Source organism: Myodes glareolus, chromosome 6 (assembly GCF_982192425.1).
Source record: "Myodes glareolus chromosome 6, mMyoGla1.1, whole genome shotgun sequence".
NCBI classification, from domain to species: Eukaryota; Metazoa; Chordata; class Mammalia; order Rodentia; family Cricetidae; genus Myodes; species Myodes glareolus.
In genome coordinates, this window is record NC_142031.1 from 106,245,583 (window position 1) to 106,258,569 (window position 12,987).

The 12,987-nt window shown below is 48.3% G+C and overlaps 1 long non-coding RNA gene across 1 annotated transcript in view; it reads right to left on the bottom strand.

Annotated features, from left to right (window-relative positions):
* Positions 1-12,095, bottom strand: part of LOC148121939 (uncharacterized) — a 33,545-nt gene extending 21,450 nt beyond the window's left edge. Inside the window, exon 1 of the long non-coding RNA XR_007233286.3 lies at positions 11,148-12,095. This is a non-coding gene — a long non-coding RNA (uncharacterized LOC148121939). The remainder of the gene's footprint in view (positions 1-11,147) is intronic.
* Between the last annotated feature and the right edge of the window lie 892 nt (positions 12,096-12,987).

Consider the following 12,987-nt stretch of genomic DNA (forward strand, 5'->3'; position numbering starts at 1 on the left):
TATGCTGAATGATACTTTTAAAATGATTTGAAACGGTAAATGTCAGTAGTTCTGTATTCAACATACAAATAAATCAGAAAAGGGGAAAGAAAGGAGACAGGTCAAGGGAGAGTAAGAGGAGGGAGGGAAGTGAAAAGAGACAGGCATCCATGTGGGGTGCTCCTTCTGCTACAGCAGCAAAACTGGATGTTACAGGAACCCACTGAAAACAAAGCCACTTCTCAGAACTGCGAAGTCAAAGCTGCAGAGGGAAGTGTTTCATCTGTTTAATTAGCATACTTAACGCAACACAAATAACGGAGGGCTAGGAAGTGGGGGTGGGGGGCGGGGGTGGAAATGCCACCGTTGGCAAATCAGCCACCTCAAGAAGTCAGTGCGAAGGGCACAAAGATGACAGACAGGGAGACAGAAGGACCGATAAAAGTCAGTCAGTTCACTCCAAAGAGTGAACCCCTGAACAGGCAGCAATCTGACACCAGACGCGCCGCACGCCAGCAGGCTAAGTGGGCGTAGCATGGAGTCGCGTCATTTAAAGTTAAAGTTCGTTTGAGATTGGTGTCAGTAGAGCAGTAGCGGCAGACCCAGGAGAACCGCTGACTCAGTCACCCCAGGAGGTGAGGCGCCTGACAGTAAACACAGGCTTCACACATCCCCAGGGTCTTGCTGCAAATTAAAACACAACCTTAAACAGGGGCGATGTATCAGGCTTTGTTTCTGCAGACACTTTGAAGATTAGAATGCTGTGTCAGTCTCTCTCTCTCTTTTTTTAAATCACCCTTAAAGAAACCAGTTTTCTTTTCAACTGGGCAAACAGGAACAAAGATTTCTGTTAGTTGCTCATGCTGCTGTCTTCCCCTGTGCTGACCCCAGCCTCCTGGACAGAATGAGCGCTCACCATGCTCTCCCTGGTCATTCTGACCTGCACTGGCCTAGCAACCGTCTCCCATGCCTAGTGGATACTGTTTATTTCTCATGCTATGTAATTTTTCTAATGGTCCACTCTTCCTCGCACCTACTGAACTCTTAGAGAAAGTATAACCCCGCGGAGAGACTGAGGAGGTTCGGGGAGTGGAAGCATGCTTTGAAGAAGCTAACAGAAGGAGGCGGGAGTCTCGGGCATCCGGAACAGCCTGAAACACAGTGTTGTGAAATTCCCGAAGCCTGGCCTTGTGGGAAAGAGAACCAGAGTCTATTAGTCATGTTTGTGGAAGCCAGGCAGTCCCAGAACCACTTCTTGGTCAGACTTGTCACTATTTCTTACCTTCCAGCCATAGTCACAGACAATTCATTCTTGTCTAGGGTCCAGCTTCATCCAAAGTGAGTGTTGTTTCCGAAGTTTGTCCTAAGAAGCTGACATAAGCAGACTGGCTCACAGCAGCAAACACCTATTCCCTCAAGGTTCCAGAGGCTGGAAGGTGGAGGGAGAGAGTCTAGCACTTGATGAGAAATCTCAGGGCCATTTTGCACTGTGCCCCATTGCTTCTGATGTGCGCAGTTGGCCCAAGTGTGTCTGGGCTTGTAATCACCACCTCGTTTGTCTTCCCTTCATGATTTTTATCATTATTATTACTAATATTATTAGAATACTAGTTGTCTTGAGTTAGAGGCTCACCCTATTCTCAGATGACTTCATCTTCGCCAATTCTATCTGCAATGGTTGCTTGCAAGTGAGGTCACTAGTGAGGTTAAGACTTCCGCATGTCCCTGTAAAGGACACAACTCAACCCACAGAAGGGACTCAGGCTGAATTTTTGGTGAGGATAGAGCCACTATGGAGCAGGAAGAGAACTGCGTTGGAATCTGCTTGTTCGGTTCTTTGAGGAAATCAGGAGGGTGGGGAAATGCTGGGTTCCTCTGAGGAGCTGTGCTCTGGGTTATGAGAATGGAGGACAGCATCTTCTCCAGACTCCCGGACTCTGGGATTCTGCCTCGCACAACTTGGAGATCCTTTTGATTCCTGTTTCCATGGGCACCTTGACAGAAGCGTACCGCAGAGAATCCCAGTACGGTTCTCAGTCCTTAACAAGCGCTGAAGAAACCAGGATTGTTATAAACTCAGACAGCCCTGGTGCAGAGTTTAAGCTCATAGCTCTGTGGTTCGAATGCACATACTTCCCCGAAAGTCTTTGGTTGGAAACTCAGAGAAGTGATGGCCCTAAGTCCTGAGGATGGAGCTCTTGCGATTGATTGGAGACGGTAGAGCTCTGTTGCTGCGGTCACTGTCTGGACTGGGTATTTCTGGGATAGAAACGCCTTGTTTAAAAAATTGAAGAGGTACACATAAGTGACAAAGTAGCAAGAAGCTTTATTCAAAGATAAACCACATGTACAGAGCAGGTGCCCTGCAGGGAGCAGCAGCTACTGAGAGGCAGGGTTTGCAGTATCCAGTATCCGGGTACTGTGTGGGGCCTCCTTTTGCAAGGGGTTAGGAGGAAGAGGAGGTGGTTTCTGGGAGTGGGATGTGGGTGGTTTTCTGTTTTGATTGACCAGGTTGGGTTATTTTATTCACCGTACATGTCCTTTCCCATGATGCATCTGATTTAAACATATGCACACCCAACCATGCACAGGCCTGAGATGGTAAATAGGGAATTTCTCTGCAAGTTCAAGTGACTAGGGGTCCACTCACCAACCCCTCTTGGCCCTTCTGCCCTGTGTGAAACAACATTCAAGGAGCCAGTTTGGAAGCAAAGCTCTAGCCTCGCCAGACACTGAAACTTCCAACACTTCAACTTGGATTTCCAGCTTCCAAAATTGTGAGAAATAAATTTATCTTTTCTAGAAATCCACTCAGCTTTGTGGAGCTCTGTTATAAAAGCAACTATAACAACCACCTCAGAAACAATGACACCCTTTGTTATTCTTTTGGCCCTTTAAGGGGCAAGCCACACCCACTCCTGGAACCCCCCCCAGTCCCTGCCCCGCCATCTTGGATTCACTCTTACTGTCCCCTCTTGGCGGGCGTGCGCATGTCTCTCTCTCTCTTTCTCTCTCTTTTTTTTCTCTCTCTCTTTCTCTTTCTCTCCCTCTCCCTTTCGCTCTCTTCCCCCTCCCTTTTCCCTCCATAACCCCTGAATAAATATTTAACATGTTGAGTCTGTCTATGTCTCCTGTCTCCCGGACCCACCGCAAGCTGTCTCTGCCGGCTCACTGCATGGCAAGCAGCCCGCCCTGTCGAGGACCTTGGAGCGAGCAGCTGGGGACCCACTGGGCTCCAGTTGCTCTGTGAGCTCGCCGCCTGCTCACATGGCCCCCACAGTTGTCTCTGCCTTGGGACTAGAGTCTGCTGCCTGCCTACAGCTGCTGCCTGGGGCACGCCAGCATTTTTTAAATCATAAAATTGGTGCCGTGACTCGGATATCCTGAACTGGGTTCTTTTTCCACTCCCATCACCGGCTTCCCAGATGGCTTCGATGGGTGAGGCACTCCTCGTTCTGCTACAGCTGCTTTCCTTTACCGGAATCATGTTTGGACGGACCCTGGAGGTTAGTCTGCCCGCATTAGCACTGTATACTTCCTGTGCAGTGCATTTGACTGGGGACTCGGTCCTCAGTTTCTTTATTTTTTTCTCATTTTTTTCACTTCTTCTCTTTCCCTTTTCTCATCTCTCCATCGTAACAGATGCTTCGGAGCAGCCCGGCCTCTGGTTTCTGAGTAACCTGCCCAGATCCAGCTAGGCCCATATCACCCCACTCGTGGATTGGGGACGCCTGCCCACAAGTCCTGGGTGTTCACGTCGTTTTTGCGGGTTTTCACAATTTTGGCTCTGGATAGCAATCAGCTCCCCAGCTTTTAAAATTCCATCCGGCCTTTCCATTCCAGCCGTGGCATGGTACAGTTTTTCGGTTCCAGCCTTTTGCCCTCCCACCCCTCTGCAGCTGGTGTTATGGCAAGGCGGCTCGGCAACGGGGCAGATCACGCCTTTAGGTCGCTCTCATTAAGCTTAAAATTCTTACAGCTCAAAAATTGTAACTTTTTCCCCACAACACATGGTCACCGCCATGTTCACTGGGGTCAGGTGACTTTTTCGCCATCTTGGCTGAGAGTCAGGTCACGTGACCAAGCTCTGCCAGTTTTACTTATGTATACCCTGCCTTTCCCCCCGATTTTCACCAAAATCCTCTTGTTAACTCTGTTACATGTGTTTTACATAGTGGCATGCCTTTGATGGGGCCCATCAAAAGCATCCACATTACCCAATTCCTGTTCACTGTTTCTATGTATAATAATTGTTCATTACATCTCATTTCAGACTACAAAAATCATAAGTTTCATATTTTAAACTGGTATGTACTTTTAAGTCTCTTACAAAAATGCCTTATATTTAATATTAAGCTGTTCTCCACCATTGTCAGTTCTGTCATTAACTTTATATTACAAGCAGTTTCTTCTCTCTGCCTTTTTACGAATGTAAATCTTATCTGTTAAGAGCCAGTACGGTCAAGCTCAGACACAACCTTCCAGACAGATTCTATACTGTATACCTAATATAAACAGCCCTCAACTGCTCAGAGATCTGGGGAACGTGATATTTAAATATATAATTACTTAAAAACTTTTCATAACAAAAAGAGACAGGTTGGCTGCTAGCAGCAACACTCTGTTTCCTCCGAGAAGACAGAAGACAAATGGACACAGAACAACATCCATCTGCAGTTTCAGAGAAACGTCCATCTGCAGTTCGCTTCAACTGCCGAGCACTGACCTTTGGGCAAAACTGCCTTTCACCTAAACTGAAGACCTCCAGACGTGCACAGAATTACTGGAATCAACAGCCTAGCTGCTCAGATCAAGGTAGGCCTGTCTTCCTACAGATTTCTAAGCTCACAGGGTCTTCTGGAGCCTGACAGGCCTTGTGCTAAACAGCAAAGGTCAAGTACAACCTTCAGCAACCATGGAGGACCCAAAAGAGTAGCTCTGGGTGCCAATCAAGTAAGTTCTCTGTCATTTTTTAATCAGTAACTTAAGTAAAATCTTATCCTTCTCAACGATCTCTGACAGTTTGATAGCTGAGAGGTTTTGCCAGGTTACCTCACCAAATAAAAAATACTTTTCATTATACAAAAATATGTCACAGTCATTATACAATGTATATGTCTAAAACTTCTGTTTTTACAACCCAGGAAGTTCTTGTGAGATCCAGGGAGCCGAATGAAAGAACCCACCTTAAACAGGTACAAGGGACACCAGACATTTCCATGCCACAGACACCTGTTGGGAGCTATGCCAGAAGGTTTCAAGCACACAGCCTTCTCAGGTTCCCCCCAAAGACGACACCCACAAGTCAGCCGGAAGCAGTCTTGAGAATTTGCCGCCCCAATTCCGTCAAACTGTGGTGTCTAATCTCCTGCTTTTTATTATAAAAAGGATCCAGGAATGTTATTCTTTTGGCCCTTTAAGGGGCAAGCCACACTCACTCCCGGCGACCCCCGACCCCTGCCCCGCTATCTTGGATTTACTCTTACTGTCCCCTCTTGGCATGCACACGCGTCTCTCCCTTTCTCTCTCTCTCTTTCTCTCCCCCACTCTCTTTCTCTTTCTCTCCCTCTCTCTTTCTCTCGCTTCCCCCTCCCTTTTCCCTCCATAACCCCCGAATAAATATTTAACATGTTGAGTCTGTCTATGTCTCCTGTCTCCCGGACCCACTGCAAGCTGTCTCTGCCAGCTTGGCTCACCGCATGGCAAGTAGCCCACCCTGTTGGGGACCTTGGAGCGAGCAACTGGGGACCCACTGGGCTCCTGCTGCTCTGTGAGCTCATCTTCTGCTCACATGGCCCCCACAGTTGTCTCTGCCTTGGGACTAGAGTCCGCTGCCTGCCTTCAGCTGCCATCTGGGGCATGGCAGCATTTTTTAAATCATAAAACCCTTAGCCATCTAGAATTGATTTTCCCTTACTTCATTTTATTCATTTGCAAAATAAGAAAATAAAGCTTTTTTTCCACTCCCCTGACCCCCACCAACCTGTTCTGGGTCGGTGTGTGGGGTGTCCATGAACTGGCAGGTGATGCCCTGGGACCACTGCCTCACCCTCTGCTCCTTCCCAAGCTCACCCTGTGCTGAGATGGGTCTTAGCTCCTTCCCTCCTCCACTCAACCTCATCCTTCTTGTGTCTGCACTCGGTGTTAGCTCTCCTTAGTGAATATAAGAAAGTAGCCCAGAGGGGCAGCTCAGAGGGTGGCTGGGAACCTGTCTCCACATAACATTTCAGGACAAGATCCTAATTCTCTCAGACCTTTATTGTTTCACAGAGGGTAAATACGGTTCCTCTGATGCGGTGGCAATACAGTTTCTGGACACACGATAGGAAAGTGTTCTGGTTCCATTTCTGTCACTGTGATAAAACATCCTGACCAAAAGCAACTTAAGGGAGAGAAAGATTACTTTAGCTCACAGTTCCAGTGCATCACTGAGGGGAAGCTGCAGTGGCAGGAGCTTCAGACAGCTGGCACACGATATCCACCACCAAGAGCAGAGAGAAACGAATGCATGCATGCCCCACTGCTTATGTGTTTGGGCTCAGCTCAGTTTATCCACTCATACATAGCTCAGTACTCATTGCCTAGGAATGGTGCTGCCTACAGTGGGCTGGGTCCCCCACATCAGTTAATATAACTAGGACAATCCCCCATAGACACGCCCACGGACCAACTCATTGGACAGTCCCTCAAAGGGATTCTCTTTCCAGGTGATTCTACATGAGTCAAATTGACAAGTAAAGCTAACCCTCATGGGAAGTAAGTTATGCTTGGATATAATAATGATGATGATAATTATCAAATGATGATAATGATAATGCACGGAAACTACCGACTTGATTCTAGGTGGTCCTAGCCCGGAAGTCCCAGCCTATGTGGACCATATGGTGGACAAGGACTGGCATGCCCATGGTCACTGAGGAAAGGCTGCTGGTTTTGACCTCGAGGAGCCCTGTCTATTGTCCTGCCCTAGGACAGTCTCTGTCATGCCTACCCAACGGAGCTTCTCAGGAAGCTTTGTTTTTATCTATTCGATTCACAGCATGGCCAGCTACAGGCTCATCCTTTGATATGGTCAGTCTGACTGTTTATGGACAGTGTTGTGCAGAAGTGAGCACTTCCCTAGCTTCATGCAGTGATCACGGTCCTTCCATTTTGGTGGATAACTTTCAGGCCTGCACTCCTGTCTTTCTCTGGCATTGCTGACTTCTCCCTAGACTGTTCAGATGAAGTAAGTAAAACCTCCAGTCATGCTTTCTTACATCATCTTTTGTAAACTCTATGAACGAGTCAGCAATGCCTTGCCCAGTTGGTTCTCAGAGCCTGTTTGGCGTGTATTTTTGTGTCATGTGTGCGCCATGTGTTTGTCATGTGTGTGCTACGCGTGTCATGTGTGTCACGTGTCCGTGCTCTGTGTGTCATGTCTTGTCACGTGCTTGTTAGGTGCATACCATGTGTGTGCCATGTATTTGCCATGAGCGTCACGCGCATCATATGCCATGTGTTTGTCATGTGCTTGTCATGTGTGTGCCATGCTTGTGTCATGTGTGTGCCGTGTGCTTGTCATGTGTGTCATGTGTGTGTCATGCATGTCAGGTGTTTGCAATGTGTGTCATACGGGCACCATGTGTCTGCCATACACGTGTCACATATTTGTCATGTGCGGCATACGTGTGCCATGTGTTTGTCATGTGCGTGCCATGTGCTGCGCATTTGTCATGCATGTCACACACGTGCCATGTGTTTGTCATGTATGGCATGTGTTCATCATGCATGCGCCATGTGTGTCATGCATGCCATGTGTTTGTCACGCGTATCATGCGCGTGTCCTGTGTTTATCATGTGTGTCATGTGTCCGTCATGTGCACACCATGTGTGCTGTGTGTGCCGTGTGTGTCATGTGTGTGCCGCATGTATTGTACATTTGTCAGGCGTTTGTCGTGTGCTTGTCATGTGTCTGTCTATGGTGATGGAGATTAAGCTGAACAGAAGGACTTAAGCTGAACAGAAGGACTGAACGAATGAAACTGTGACATGTTTTCTGAGGGAGGAGAGGTTGTGCCCTGTCTCTACTTCCCTGCTCCCTGAAAAAGCCAGGAGAGGCTGGGGTGTGGCTCCGTGGCTGAGCGCTTGCTTAGCATGCATGGAGCCCTGGGCTTAATCGCTGATACTGTTCGTCTCCAAAGTAAGTTTGTCACTATTTAGGATATATTCTATTTAATTTAATTTTATTTTGTGTGTATGGGTGTTTTGCCTGCCTGTATGCTTGTGTACCACATGTGAATCAAGTATTCACGGAGGTCAGAAGAGGGTGTCAGATCCCCTGGAACGGGAGATGCCATGTGGGGGCTGGGAATAGAGCCCAGGTCATCGGCAAGAGTGGCGAGAGTGTCCTTAACCACTGAGCTACGTTCCCCCGTCCTCTAGTCTCTTTCAATGGGAAAACGTGTACATATCTATGGGAAGGCAAAATGATGCTTTGGAATATTTGTACACTGTGCTAATTCACATGCCTTACCTTACACATTTACCAGTTATCTGTGGTCTAGTAATACAATTTTGAGTTGACAGTGGCATCTGTAAGATGCAGGCAGTCTTGCGTCTAAGAAATGACAGCTCATCTCTTCTATTCTTCATAAATCCTTAGGAATTTCATTTCTGTTTCCATTTATAAATAAGAAAATCGAGGCTCAAAGGCAGAGAGTAGCCCACTCACACACACACAGCTAACAAAACTCGGACCTGGGATTTGAACTCGGGCTAAGACCAGCTCCCAGCCCATGGTCTTAGCTGACTCCATAGCCAGCACTCGGGAATGCTCAGCTTTTCCTGCCTGAGTTCTTCCTTGCATTTGACTTTCCAAATTGTTAAAATTTAGAGGGATTCAAGAAAAGGGAAGGGTTCTGTAATGATTCAGCCACACAACATGGCTGACCCTTCCCGGTTCCAGGGCCACGCGTGTGTGGACAAGCCCTCAGGCAGAAGTACCTAATGGCCCCGGGAATCTTAAAGGATCCCACATGACCCACATGCAGCATGGTTGCATTATCTATGTACGATGCAGCTGCGTGAGCCTTTGTGTGCATGTGTGAGCTCTGTCTTCTGCACATGACATAACCATGCCATCCCCCTGTGCACATGCACTAGGCAGCCCTTAAAAGCTGGAGGGGCCATCTTCAGTTCTCTCTCTCTCTCCCTCTCCCCCACCCCTTCACCAGGCCTGTACACCTGCCCCCCCCCCAATAAACTCCTAATGCATGTTCCGTGTTTCCTTCCCACTCGCACCAGGTAATTTCAGGTACCCAAACAAAGGGCTGTATCCCAAAGATAACTGGATCAGAGGGCTTAGGAGCAATCTGTGGATTTTGTGATTTGCTCTACAGATAAATATCATGCAAGTGCCAAAGAGCTTCTGGAACCAGTTTGATGCCATCTGACTGCCTGTGTGGGTGTTCGGGTGACTGGTTAGAATCTTGTTAAATAGGCTGTGGGCATGTGTTACTACTAACGACAGACACACTGTTCTAATTCATCCTGCTACTGTAAAGATGGTGTCTGGGGACGGGAACGGTTCATCCAGGTTCCCCAGAGGACTGGGGCTTGAGTCCTGAAACCTTGAGCAAAGACAGAGTGCTGCTGTCCAGGCCACACCAGAAGGAAATATAGTCACATGTTCACTGTGATCAGGGAGTTGTGCCGTAGCCAGAGATTTCAATTTTCTTATGCTTTGCTATGATAGAAAAGCCATATGCTGTGTTTGATATACACATCTGTTTGAGCTGAAAGAAAAAGGAACATTTGTCTTAGCCTGCCAGTGAGGAGAGGGCATGGATGCCACCTGTCACCTCCTCTTACGTGGCTCACAGTGAGAGAAGACAGTAGAAGTCACAGATTGGATGTAAAGTAAAATCTGTAGAAACCCGAGAGCTGGCAGGTGTCCCAAATATTTATTAAAGGTGCCCAGGGCTTGATTCTCACTAGTAGACCAAGTTGGCTTCAAATTTCTGATAATCCTTCATCAGGCTCTGGGGTGCTGGGTTTACAATGTGAACCACCACACCTGGTTTAGAGCCAGATTTCACTTGGCGATACCGAGGCTTAGATTTAAAGTCAGTTTTACTTGAAGGTTGCGACCTTTTATTAAAGCAAACAGTACTCTTTTATGATGAGGAAGACAGACTCCATTGTGATGACTAAGGAAATTTAGATGGAAAGGAAACCGAGTCATAGTTCAGTATATGGTGTGCTCATGTGCGTGCGTGAGTGTACGTGTGTGTGTGTGTGTGTGTGTGTGTGTGTGAGAGAGAGAGAGAGAGAGAGAGAGAGAGAGAGAGAGAGAGAGCGCACGCACGTGAATGTAGTCTAATTTTCACTTCTAAAAGTCCAAAGGAAAACTTTTGAGACAGCCCTAGGCACCCTTGACTTTACTCTCTTCACAATGACTCTTCAGCTTCAAGTCTGCCTTGGTGAACACCACCGCTGTAGCCAACAAGGCCTAACAACACAGCAAAGGTTTTATTCTCCCCCACCCCACCCTACCACCTCAGCCCAGAAAGCGTCTGGTCTGCTTTGCGAAGTTGCTCCAGGCAGTGTCTGGTGACCTAGGCTGTTCCAGTGTGGTGGCTCTGGTATCCCCTAAGGCTTCTGAGACTTCTTCCTCTAGCTAATGAATAAAGGAGATAACGTGGGGTTGGGAGGTGGCTCCCTTGCTTCCCAGGCCTGAGGCCTGAGCTCACGCTCCAGTAGCCACATTTAAAATTAAAAACCAACAAACTAACAAACCAACAACAACAACAACAAAACCGAGTAGTGATGGCAAATGCTTATAATCCCAGCACTGGGGGGCCACAGCTGGGAGGGAGAGAGAGAGAGAGAGAGAGAGAGAGAGAGAGAGAGAGAGAGAGAGAGAGAGAGAGAGAGTTTGCTGCTTTTGAGGAGTGACACTTTAGGTTGACCTCCAGCCTCCGGATTTTAGGAGCTGGTTAGGCTTGGAAGAGCCAGGCAACACCTTTATCTGGCTAAAACCAGTCAGAGAGTCTTTCCTGCTTCCTAGGCGGTAGGACGAGGAAGCTAGCCGAGGGAACCGAGCGCTAGGGTGTGGGGGCGGGGAGCAGGGAGCCTGTCGGAAGCCACAAGCTCTTGCTCACTTGATCTTTTCAATGCACACTGACCTTAAGCGGTTAGTGTTATGGTCGGCTGTGACGCTCCACCAGGTCCCTGGCCAGATGAAGGCTGCTGCATCTCAGGCTGCTATTCTCAAAGCTGCCAGGTTCCCCGGGACTGCTTTCCTCGGCCATAGGAAAAGCCATCTCTTCAGTTCCGCGTTATACAACTACGGGGCACCCGAGGGACAGCCCCGCGTGTTTGGGTGTCTCTTGTCCAACCACCATTCTACAGTCATACCAGAGACTCGCAGCTGACTTCACAGAAACATGACCAGCTCTGCTCTCTTCAAATGGCTCCAACACTATGCGTGGAGCCAGAGAAAGGCACCCCACACCCCACTCACAGTCCAATCCTTCACCCCAATCTGGGCGCTTGCTTTCCCCCCTTCTTAGATCGAGGAAAAGGTTACAGGCCCATCAGAGAAACCAAATAGATACCGCTGGTTCTGCCTGCCGCGGCAGATCTGAAATCCACCAGGGCAAGTCTGAAATCCCCTGTTCAAGGTTCAGCAAGAGTCGTCTTGTTAATTCCTTGGAAGGTCTTTCAATGACCGATACAGATGGAGAAAGACACAAACGGGTGCATGAACATGGCAAATTCAAAATCTGTGGGTCCTAACACAGCCTAGCACACGAAGCAGCCCGGCAGAGGGTTGTGACTTGTCCCACGAAGGACACCGTGTTTGAAGCCGAGCACGAGACAGGCTCTGACACGAAGAGCCAAGGGAAAGAAAGCTCAGAAACACTCCTTATGCTGCACAGAGCTTGCTGCTGATGGACGGGCTGGGCGGAGCCCTTGGCAGAGGCGCAGCTATTGATCCCGAAGTTCCCTGAGCTGGCTGCCTTGAAAGCATGGGTGTTGAGCCAAAACTGTCATCCCTGCTGGTCCTCACTTCCTCTTCTCTCTTCTGTTTGCGGCTTGCTGCCCACACAGGTTGGGGAGGGCCCGTTTGCCTACCATTCTACACAGAAGCAAGGCAAATATTTTAACCACAGTGAGGTCGCTTCCTGACATTAATAGTTCCTTTGTTCATTTTGGAGCAGAAGGAACCCACCCCCCCCACCCCCAGTTTTCCCCATAGATCTTAATTAGGCTTGCATAGGAAAATCATTTTTATGCGTTCCTTTCCCGTTTCACAAACATCATACGATGGTGCCGTTTCTCTAGGGGCCCAGATGACTTGGCGCAACAGGAGTGGGAAGAATGTCTCCCCAGCTGTCTATGTTTTTATCCTTGATCTCTCGCTGTCCTCCCACACATCCACTCCCAAGAGGAAGATGCCCAGAGCCTGTCAGACATCCCGGTGGCACCTTTCCTAAACAACTTCTCAGCGCTGCCTTCTTGCTACATGGCAAATATATCACTCAGCAGCTGGTCCCTTTTCCTCACCTGTGTAATGAGGCTTGCGGATTATTATAAACTTGGTCCAAGGCCCAATTTCTAGTCATGAAATCCTGTCATCGTTGAATGAGGAAACATACTGTTGAAGGGCCAATATTATAATAAAACCCTGGCCTGGCAGCTCCCAGCAGTGAGGACTGACAAGGACGGGCCATGGCATCCGCAGTGGGGAGCAAGGAGGTTCAATGCCTTCAGCTTTATTGTCCCCAAGAGTATTACCTCCCTTCATCCACCGTCCTAATGCTTTTGTGCCTGGGTCTGTGCACATTTATTAAGCGGCTTGTGTTTTTCCTTCCTTCCTCCATTTTATGCCCCTCTTCTTGCATGTGCTTATTCATCTGTACAGGGGCACAGTTACATGTGAGGGTGTGCGATGCCGGCTGAAGTAAGAGGATCACCTTGGATGTTGTCCTTGCGTGTTGTATTAGTTAATTTTCTCTTCGC